Source organism: Ictidomys tridecemlineatus, chromosome 3 (genome assembly GCF_052094955.1).
Source record: "Ictidomys tridecemlineatus isolate mIctTri1 chromosome 3, mIctTri1.hap1, whole genome shotgun sequence".
NCBI classification, from domain to species: domain Eukaryota; kingdom Metazoa; phylum Chordata; class Mammalia; order Rodentia; family Sciuridae; genus Ictidomys; species Ictidomys tridecemlineatus.
The window spans coordinates 197,601,807-197,613,068 of record NC_135479.1 but is presented as its reverse complement, the minus strand read 5'-3'; positions in this window follow the sequence as shown (position 1 = coordinate 197,613,068).

The window sequence follows — 11,262 nt, the reverse complement described above, 5'->3', positions numbered from 1 at the left end:
ATGTGACTGTCAGCCAGTAAGGTCCTAGAGGCATGGCTACCCAAGTTCTCAGGATAATACATCCCACTGCAGTGTGCCTGAGATACTGGATATGGAGATTAATGATTTGTGTTTGCCATCCTGAATTTTGTTATTCCTTGCAGGCTCATATTTATTAATTTCCTATTATTTCCAGATGGAATAGGAATATTTACCCTGCAAAAGTCTCACCATTATACCTTGAAATTATGTACTTTTCTAAACAGGAGTTTGCAGCTAAAAGTTTCCCTTTTGCCTTTGAGGAGACTTTGTACTAGATCTTTCAAGAAATGCTTAAAAAACAAGTCCATCTCCAAGGCTCTGTGGAGCCTTGGAGATGGACTTAATACATTTTGTATTGTAAAATGGACATGGACCTTTGGGGACAGGGACAGGATACTAGATTTCTGATCTTGAGTGTCATCTAAAAGCCTATGTATGAAAGCCTTGGTTCCTTAGAGGTAGGGGTGGAGGCTGGGAGGTGGTAGAATCTTTTAAAAACGGGGCCTAGAGAAAGGCCCATTGAAACATAGACATGAAGGGAACTGTTGACCTTCCAATTCCTTCCTCTCTCAATTTTTGTTCCCTGGCCGTAAAATACGTGTTTATTCCTGCCATGTACAGCTTCCATGCTGTGCTATATTGCCATTGACCCAAGGGGAGCGAAGAACTGATGTGGACTGGAACCTTAAAATTCTGAAGCAAAATAAACCTTTTATTTTTGTAAGTTGATTATCTCAGTAATAGTATTGGGAAGGATGAGTAACAAGGTTTTCTTGTCTTATAATAGCTGTATCTTCTAATACAGTATTGCCAAACAGTTTTGAGTGGGAAAAATTATTACCTTACTCCTGTTTTTAGGAGGAAAACTTTGAGTTTCTCACCATCAAGTATTATGCTAGCTGTGTGTGTGTGTGTGTGTGTGTGTGTGTGTGTATACACACATATGCATATTTAGATATCTTTAATAAACTGAGAATTTCTTTATTTCTAGTTTTGTATGAATTTTTGTAATGATTGAGTAGTGGATTTTGTCAAATATCTTACCTGTGTCCATCGATGGGATCATGACATTTCTCTTCTTATCCTTTGCTACAATAGATTATATGGATTAATTTTCAAATATTGAATTAAACTTGTACAATTGAGATACATCCCACCAATTTTGGTAATGGTGTTTAACTCATTTCATACATTGTTGGATTTAATTTACTAATATTTCTTTGATGATTTTGTCACATATGTTTATGAGAGATATTAGTCTTTAGTTTTATTTCTTCATAATATCTTCATCTGCTTTAAGTACTAGGGTAATAGCGTAACAAGAAATGTTAGCAAATATTCCCTCTGATTATTTTCTAGAGCAGATTATATAGAATTGGTATAATTTTATCTTTAAATGATCCATCCTATATCCTACCATATTGCTTTAGTGTTTCAGAAGTTTGTTCATTATTGATTTTATCTTTTTAATAGCTAAGATTTATTTAGATTACCTATTTCTTCTTGTGCTTGTTTTTGTTGATTGTAGCTTTCTTAAAATTGGTCAATTTGTCTATGTTGTCACTTTTTTAGGCATAAAGCTGTTCATAATAAAACTTTATTATACTTTTAGTATCCTCGTTATATTCCACATTTCATTTCTAATAGAAGTAATGTGTGTTTCCTCAGTATAGCTAAAAATGTGACTGTTACTAAGTTTTTCTAAGAAATGTCTTTTTATTATGTTTTTTTTCTGTACTTATTTCCTATTTGGAATTTTGCTTATTATTTAATTTTGGTGGTTTCATTTCTTACTTTTTACTTAACATTCTTCCCCACCCCACCCCTAGATTTCTGAGATGAAAATTTAGACTATTGAATTTAGATCATACTTCATTTTAATATATGCATTCAATACTATAAATTTCTTTCTGCATTGCTTTCTCTATATCTTACACATTTTGATAGTTGTATTTTGTTTAGTTGCGTATACTTTGAATTTCACTTGTGATTTCTTATTTGACCTATATGTTATTTAGATATGTGTTCCTTAAACTCCAAGTATTTGAGGATTTTCAAGCTATCTTTTTTACACTATGTACACTGTGGTCTGAGAGAAGAAATTGTGCGATTTCTATTCATGTTAATTTGTTGAGGTGTGTTTTATATTTCAGAAGAAAGTACTTACATCTTGGTGAATGTTCTATGTGAGCTCAAAAAGAACGTGTATTCTGCTGGATAAATTCAATAAAAGAGTATATAGATGTCAATTTCATCAAGTTGATTGATGATGCTGTTGAATTCAACTGTGTTCTTACTGGGTTTCTGCCTGCTGGACCCATCCATTTCAATAGAGTAGTGTTGATCTTTCCAACTCTTATAGTAGATTTATCTATTTCTGTCAGTTTTTTCCTCATATACTTTTATGCTTCCTTGTTAGGTGCATACTTGTTTATTATGTCTTTTAGGAAAATTGATTCTTTAATTATTAAATTATATCCCACAGTGGCCAAGAGAGACTTCCATGCTCTGGAGTCTGCTCTGTCTGAAATTAGCATATTATCCTTACTTAATTTGAAGAGTGTCAAAATGGTTTATCTTTCACTATTTCTTTACACTTATCTATATCTATTTTTATATTGGAACTAGGTTTCTTAAAGACTATATGTGATTAAGTCTCATTTTGTTCATTCGCTGACAATTTTTGGCTTTTGTTGGGCATATTTAATGGGTAAGTTAGTATGTATGATATTTCAGGTAATGATGGATGTCATTGGATTAATATCTACTATAATTGTTACTGTTGTTTTTTTTTCACATATTGTTGTTGTTGTTGTTTTGTTTGTTTTGGTACTGGGGGTTGATCCAAGGGGGTCCTAACCACTGAGCAATGTCCCCAGCCTTATTTTGTATTTTATTTAGAGATAGGATCTCACTAACTTTCTTAGTACCATCTTCTTCTTCTTCTTCTTCTTCTTCTTCTTTTTTTTTTTTTTTTTTTTGGTGAGGCTGGATTTGAACTAACAATTCTCCTGCCTCAATTTCCCAAGCTGCTTGAATTTCTTCAAGAAACCCAGTTCCAATATAAAAATAGATATAGATTAGCGTAAAGAAATAGTGAAAGATAAACAGTTTTGCCACTCTTCAGATTAAGCAAGGATAATATGCTAATTTCAGTGTGCACCACCACACCCCGTTCACTTGTTCTTTTATCTTTTACATTTTCTACATTTTGTGATTGTATTGGATATTTTATATGATTGTACTTTTTTGTTTTCTTAGAATAATAATCATACTTCAATTTTTTAAACCTGTTTTCATGGTTTTTTGGTATATATTTAAAATAATCCAAAACTTCTTTCAAATGAGACTGTACTGTTTCACTGGTAGTGTGAGCACTTTAGTGTGGGAGGCCATCCTCCCAAGTGATTTGAGTTAACTCCCTGGCTGGGTGAGAGGCGCTTAGACACAGCTGTGTCAGAGCTTTCCCCACCCTTCTCCAGGTCCCAGAACTTGTCTGTACAGAGGCGTGTCTGGCCACTGCCCAGACCTTGGGATGCTACCCCCCTTAATTTTCATTGGATGGTATTTTCCCAAGATTTTTTTGTTCCCCAATAAAAGTCCACTCCCTGGCGTGTTCTCTCTCTTGCGCGCTAGCCTCTTCAGTAAACCTCACTACCGCATTAGGTGGATAGAGGCTGGAGCTAGGAGAAGCCATCCTGGAGCTGGTTTTAAAGGTAATTAGAATCTTGTCTCTTTAATTTAAAACTCCCTAGCGTTTTCTCACTATTCAAGCCTTCTTTCATGAAGCCCAGCTAGGGTGGCGGGCTAGACTTTACAATAATTAACTATTATTAATCCTTTTTTCATACCTTATTTCTTTGTTTCCACTTCACTTTATATATATATATATATTATATATATAATATATATTTTATATATATATTATATATATATATTTATAGCAATTATGTATTCAATTATATATATAATTGAATACATAATTGCTATTTATTATAAATAAATAATGAAGCTAGATTGTTTAAAAATAGGAAATCTAAAATTTGTTTTTCTTTTATTATGTTCTTCCTTTCTTTGTAGATCTGATTTCTGATCTATGTCATATTTTCTTGTCCCTGAAAATTTTTTAACATTTCTTTCAAGGCAAGATCATTGGCAATAAATTTCCTCAAATTCTGTTTTTTTTTTCTTTCTTAAAAGTCTTTATTTCTCCTTCATTTTTGAAGTAGGATACCACAGAATATAAAATGCTACATTGGTGTTTTGTTTATTTCTTCTCAACACTTTAAATATTGCACTCTACTTTTATCTTTTTAAAATTTAACCTTTATAATTTATTTCTGCAGTTCAAATATGTAGTTTTCTTTTACTCTAGTTTTAAAATTTTTTCTTTTCCTTAGTTTTTTCATTGTCTTTTCTCTATATTTTTAATCTTACTTGATTTTTTGAAAGTCCTAGAGTGTGGCTTAATGTCTGAAATTAATTTGGGTATATTCTCAATTATTTTCAAATATTGCTTCCTTCCCTTTCTTTTTTCCTACTCATCCTCTTATATAATTACACATATTTGTACCATTTATCATTGGCCCAGGCCCACAGTTCTTCTATGTTATGTTCCTGTTTTCTTTCCAGTTTTTGTCCGTGTGCTGTTCAGTCTTAGAAGACTCTATTGACATATTCTTAAGCTCAGACATAGATGTTGTAGTAATGTTTAGTTTACTGATGAGCCTATCAAAGGCATTGTTAATTTATGTTAGAAAATTCATAATCATTTGTATTTATTTCTCAGAATTTCCATTTCTCTTCTTATTTTAGTCATCTTGTCTCATACAGAATTAATGTAAAACATTTGATAGACCTAATTTAATATATCAATCTATAAAATTTTAGTATATAATTCAGTACTTTCTTGCCTATCAAAGCCAAAAAGAAAAGTAACAAAAAAGAGATAAATCTGCTAAATCACAATAAAATCTTTATGCTATATATAATATTGATAAAGTGAAAAGACAACCTACTGAAAGGGAGAAAATATTGAGAAATCATAAATATGATAAGTACCTTTATCCAGAATATATAATGGATTTTTAGCACTAAGTATTAAAAAATACATCTCATACATTGTTTAATGGACCTTAGTTATGAATAAATACTTATAAGACATATTAATGCCTAGTAAACATACAAAATGACTATCAACATCATTAGCTATCAGGGGAATGTAAATCAAATCAAATCAAAACCATGAAGTATCAATTCACACCCACTGTCATAGTTTTATCCTAGAAACCTGACAGTAATAAGTGTTGGTGAAGAGGTTGAGAAACTGGTATCTTTATATATTACTGGTGGGATGTTAAGAGTACAGTTAATGTGGAAACTAATTAGTCATATTTTCAATAGATCAGAGGTACATTTACTACATATCAATTTCATTCCAATGTTTGCAAACAATAGAGTATTATATAACAATAGAAATAAACAAGCATATAAAAATGTTGCAACAAGGAAGACACTTGAAAATGAAGCTTGGTAAAATAAGCCATTTGTTGAAAACCACATATTATCTGAGTTCATTTAAGCACAGTACTCAAAAGAGGTAAATTTGTAAGTATATAATGTACCTAAGTTTTTGCCTAAATCTTTGGGCAGTGTGCCTGGACACTGATATTAATGTGTACAGCAGTTCTTCATGGGGTGATGAAAATGTCATAAACTCAGACTGCAGTAAAAGTTGTACAATTTATGAATATACCAAAAATAATACCGAAGTATACAAATAAATCAGTGAGTTTTAGAGCATATAAATTATATCTCAATAAATCTTTAAAATAAAAAATAAATTTCACATTAGAGGTCATATTATATAAATGAAAACCAAATTGAGTTTCAGTAATTAAGACAATGTGTCATTTTATTAAAACATAGAACAACAGACAGGAAATAATATATTAGATTATTCCTCTTCTCACAGCTGATAAAGTATAATTATGGGAATCTCATCTCTAAACCTACATTAAACTATTCCACTTCACTTCAAAAATTATGAAACATTGAGTTCAGACTTTTAGTAAATGTATTTTACAGTAGTGTTTTAAACTCTGGGTGCTTAAAAAGACAAACAAAAACCCAGTATAATGACATCATTCTAAGGAATACTAATTTACTTCAACAGGGTGTGGTCCAGGACTCAGCATTTGGCCTAGGGAAAAAAAATGACTTGATGATATCATTGTTCAGTCAGTTATTGAAATAACTATTTCATATGTAGAATAATAATGGAGATATACAGGTATTTGAAAGAAGAAAAGGAATTTATTGATAAAATTATAGGTGATGAAAATCATTAGACTCAATCTTTATTTAATATGCTATAAATCTCATGCAATTTTCTAAGTAAATATAATAGATTTCATTTATTAAAATTAAGAATCCAAATTTGTTCTTTAAGCAATTCGTACACAGTGACATTAAATAATTATTCAAATTAATATTAGCATAAACTTTCCAACTTTATAAGATAGCTGAAAAATCAAAGAAAACCTGGAAGTGGTGTCCAATGCATGTAATCCCAGTCATCTGTGAGGCTGAGGCAGGAGGACTTTGAGTTTAAATCCATCCTCAGCAAAAGCTCTGCACTAAGCAAATTGGTGAGACCTTGTCTCTAAATAGAATACAAAATAGGGCTGGGGATGTGGCTCAGTGATCAAGTATCCCTGAGTTTAATCCCCAGTACCAAAATAAAATAAAATAAGTACAAATAAAACAAAGATTTAAAAAAATCAACCACAAAATTTAAACAAACTACTAAAGTGAATTAGAAACCAAAAATTAAACAAACAAGTCAGAGGTATTGTGAAACCTCAGTATAGCATATTTTGCACTAAAAAATCATAAAAATATTATCAATAACCTAAATGTATTTAGTATTTTCTAAACCAGGCTGTGAGGCTATAGAGCAAAACTTCCATTAATTTAGGATTTTTTAGTAAACTGATATGATCTTTAAGATAGTTTGATTAGGTGAACATTATAACATATTCTTAAAATTGTACTAAGGGTAATTTCAGATGTCCTAGCTGGTGCTTTATTTTACATTGCCTTGAGGAACACTTGCACATTGCAAAATAAAGTAAGTATAAACGACTGGGAAATTAAAACCATGCTGTATGCTCCCTGGCATTTTTTTTGGTGAATTAAATTTATCGGTTAATTTGATTTTCTTCTAATTCTCATTATTATAGATTTGCATGATGATGGTGGAGGTCTCAAATAACTAATTTTATTTCTAATATGTAGCTTTTCCATAAGAATTTTTGTATGTATAATTTTAGTAGGATCAACTGCTCATTAGACTAAAGTCAATTGATAATGTGAAACAGGTTTTTTTCATCATATGTATTATATACAAATAAGGATATGTATGAATATACATGTTTGATCAAGCTTTGAAGAATACAAGGCACTCTGTACAGTGTTATACACATGATATATTATTTGATACTTATGGCATATCATTGAGAAACAATGAAACTTAAAAATTATGAATAACTATTAAATGGGAAAGAAAATTTAAATATAATACCTTCTATTCCCAAATGTACGTTTTTAACTTCAATGGTAATTTGCCCCTACTTTGTCAACCATAAATTTAATTCTATGGTCTTTCAATGTAACAATTAAGCTACTAAATTCAGATCTCAATGTTTCCGTTGATTAGATATTTGTAGAGATCAAAATGACACAGGATGGACATATGCACAGCTAAGTGGTAGCTAGTCCTAATATTTATACATTATGGGGGGAATCATAATGATTCAGATTTATAAATTTTCATATAACTCATCCACTATGGGTATATGAAGAAGCATAAAAAAGTATAGTATCCTGACTATAGTTTTCATTAAAGTCTTCCTGTTTTAATTATGGATAATCAGTCTTTTTTTTTCTTTTACTTTGGCTATTTACTAAACATTGGTTAATAACAGCAATACAAAGAATAAAGAGTGTAACAAATAATCTTTGTTGCTATACCCAAATCCATCCACATCCACATGGAAGAAGAAAGCCTATAAGGAAAAAAAATTAAAACTGATTTATTCAACCATAGCAAGAAATTACTTCTCTCTTGGGAATAAATCAGGACTCTCTACAACACAACATAGTTCCCCAACTCCAATAGTGCTTTATTCAAAGGTAAACATAAGCTTTACTGTCTGCCCTAGGACTTCAATGAATAGTGAAGGAATTAAAACCATATTTCAAAATTAGTTTTTTTCTTTTCACCTTTTAATATGTAATAGTGAATATTAAGGAACATTCCAAAGATTCAAAGCATTTCTTAAATTATGTGAAATTACTACATCCATATGTTTAAAAGACTTTACCCTGATAATTCCTTATACTACTATACATTCTTTAAAGAGATGATGGCTCTGCTAGATGTTAATGGAATGATGATGAGATTCAGATTACAAATGTCATGAATGCTATGTGACAGACATCGTTTGAGCTGAGTGTGAGTTTCATTTAAGTGATTTTTTTAGGGAGAATTTTTCAAAAGTAATTTATACATGAGACTGGAAAAAAGAGATATTTTTCTGTTTATGAAAGATGTTAATATATGACTTATTTTTACAAAATCTGTTTATCTTTCTGTATTTATCTTCTAAGAAAATAAGAAAAACCAAATTCTACATGCTTTTGCATTTTCTTTTCCTGGATTGTCATTGAAACCAAACCAAAGTAAAATTTTCTGTTTGCAAAATAATGCTAATGCTTTGATTGAGGACATGGGTCTTTTTTTATTAGACTGAAAAAACACATGAATAATTGTGAAATCATACTAAACATTTTGGGTCTAAGTCTGTGAAGTTTTATGCTGAGATATAATTACTCATAGAAAACAAAAATAGGGAAATATAATACACATAAGATTTGGGGGGTTTAAGTTTGTTTTTATAGCTGATAGTTTGCATATTTTCAGTATTTTCCTTTTAAGGTTCTCAAGGGTTTAACATGCTGAAGTTGAAGTTATTTTGTTTGAACTTGCTTGATTGCAAATCAGATATAACTACTATTAAAATGAACCGACTGTTTTATTTTAGAGTACTGCAGTAAGAAAGTGTTGCTTTGATTATGACAATGCTAGCTTTGTTTTAAAATAATAAATATTACTACAATGAATCTCTATGTATTATATAACTTTCATTTCTTGGGGATTAGTAACCTAGAATGCAATAGATGTTTTATATGGTGATTAAAAATTTACATTTTTAAAAAAATTGCCCAAAGGATTTCTAATGTACCTTTGCTACTTCACATTCTACCAGAAATTTATGAGTAGTACTTCCTCTGCTTCTTTATCCATATTTAATATTGCCAGTATTTAATTTTAGTTATTTTCATCATTTAGTGGGTGGGTAGGGGTACCATTGATTGAATTCAGGGACACTTGACCACTGAGCCAGCACTATTTTATTACTCAGAGACAGCATCTCACAAAGTTGCTTAGTGCCTAGCTTTTGCTGAGGCTAACTTTGAACTCCTAATGCTCCTACCTCAGTCTTCAGAGTTGCTGGAATTACAGGCGTGCACTACCATGATTTTCATCATTCTTCTTTTTCTGTTTCCTTGATTCTTTAATAAGTATCGTTGTTCTTATTGAAAAACATCATAAACAAAATTCCCAGGCAAGACATTTGGAAATTAAAAACAATGAGCAAACAAAAAACAAAGTGTCCAGAATTTCATTATATCTACCTATTTTTGTCTATTAATGTAATATTCTCTCCTTAATCTGAATATTCACTTTTAGTAACATAACAGATTCTTAATCATGGGCCAATACCCTGTCCTCCATTTTAGATCTAATTCTATTTGATCATTGCTTCCAATATCCCTTGTCTTAAGACTTAAGTCTCCTATAAGAGCCACATACAACATTTGCTATACATTGGAATTATCTGGAAGCTTAAAATACAAATGTTACTTGTGCCATCTCCCCAGGGATAATTAGTTTAAGTAGCCTGGTGAGAAATGGGACATCATGGGTTTAAAGCTTTTTAGGTAAGTTTAATGCATTGTCATTGCTGAGAACCACTGCCTTAGATAGTGCTTTATGTTTATCAGGTTTGTATACCTTAACCACATTCCTAACAAGAGACTAGGACCACCACTTAATTGTACATTAGGTCTTGGAGAACCCTGCTCCCAGTACCTATTTTTGGTACCTTGGTTAGGAGATACTAAGACACTGGTTCTTCACATATTGATAGTGTATCAATGCATTTCATTGATATTTTGTGTAAAAATGACAGTTCTTTGTTTTAGAATGCTCTCAAACTTGTCCGAATGCCCAACTAGAGCTACTGAGCTCAAATCAACACATTTCAATCCCACTGTAAGAACATTGTACTAATGTTCTCCCTTTGATTATAAATACCTTATGCCAAGTACAATTTGTCTTATGGCTGGTGAGTTCTTACCCTGGTTTTTAGGTCCCTATTCTTCTTTTTATTTTATTTTTTTTATCTATATAACAGTAGAGTGTATTTTGACATATTATGCATACATTTAGTTTAACTTATTCAAATTTGGATCCCATTCTTGCCATTGTAAATGAAGTGGAGTTTCACATATATGAACATAGGAATGTTATGTCCAATTCATCCCACCTTTTTTCTTATCCCCTCCCCTATTCCCTTCCCTTTATTCCCCTTTGTCTAATCCAATAAAGTTCATCATTCTGAGAGATGTGTACTAATTTTTTTATAGTTTGAGGTTTTATATTACTGACAACTAATGAAGCTGAATATCTTCTCATTTGTTAATTTGACTTATATATTTGACCTATATTATTCTTATTTTTCAAAAAATCTATTAGTATTTTTTGCGTGTGTGTGTGTGTGTGTGTGTGTGTGTGTGTGTGTGTTGCTAGGATTGAACCTAGGGCCTCGTCCTTGCTAGACCAAGTGCTCTAACAATGAACAACACCCACAGACCCTTATACTCACTTTAAAATTTTTATGTATTTGACCATTTTTATTTTCTTCCCTTGTGCTTTCATAGTTCCCTACATTCTAAATATTTATCCTTTAGTGAATATATGATCTTCAGTTTTGTGGTCTTCAATATTTTTTTTGTTGCTGTTCCTAAAGTGTAGCTTTCTTTTCATTCATTTAACAGGACTTGGGAACAGATATAATTGTTAATTTTGTGATATTCAATTTACCATTTATT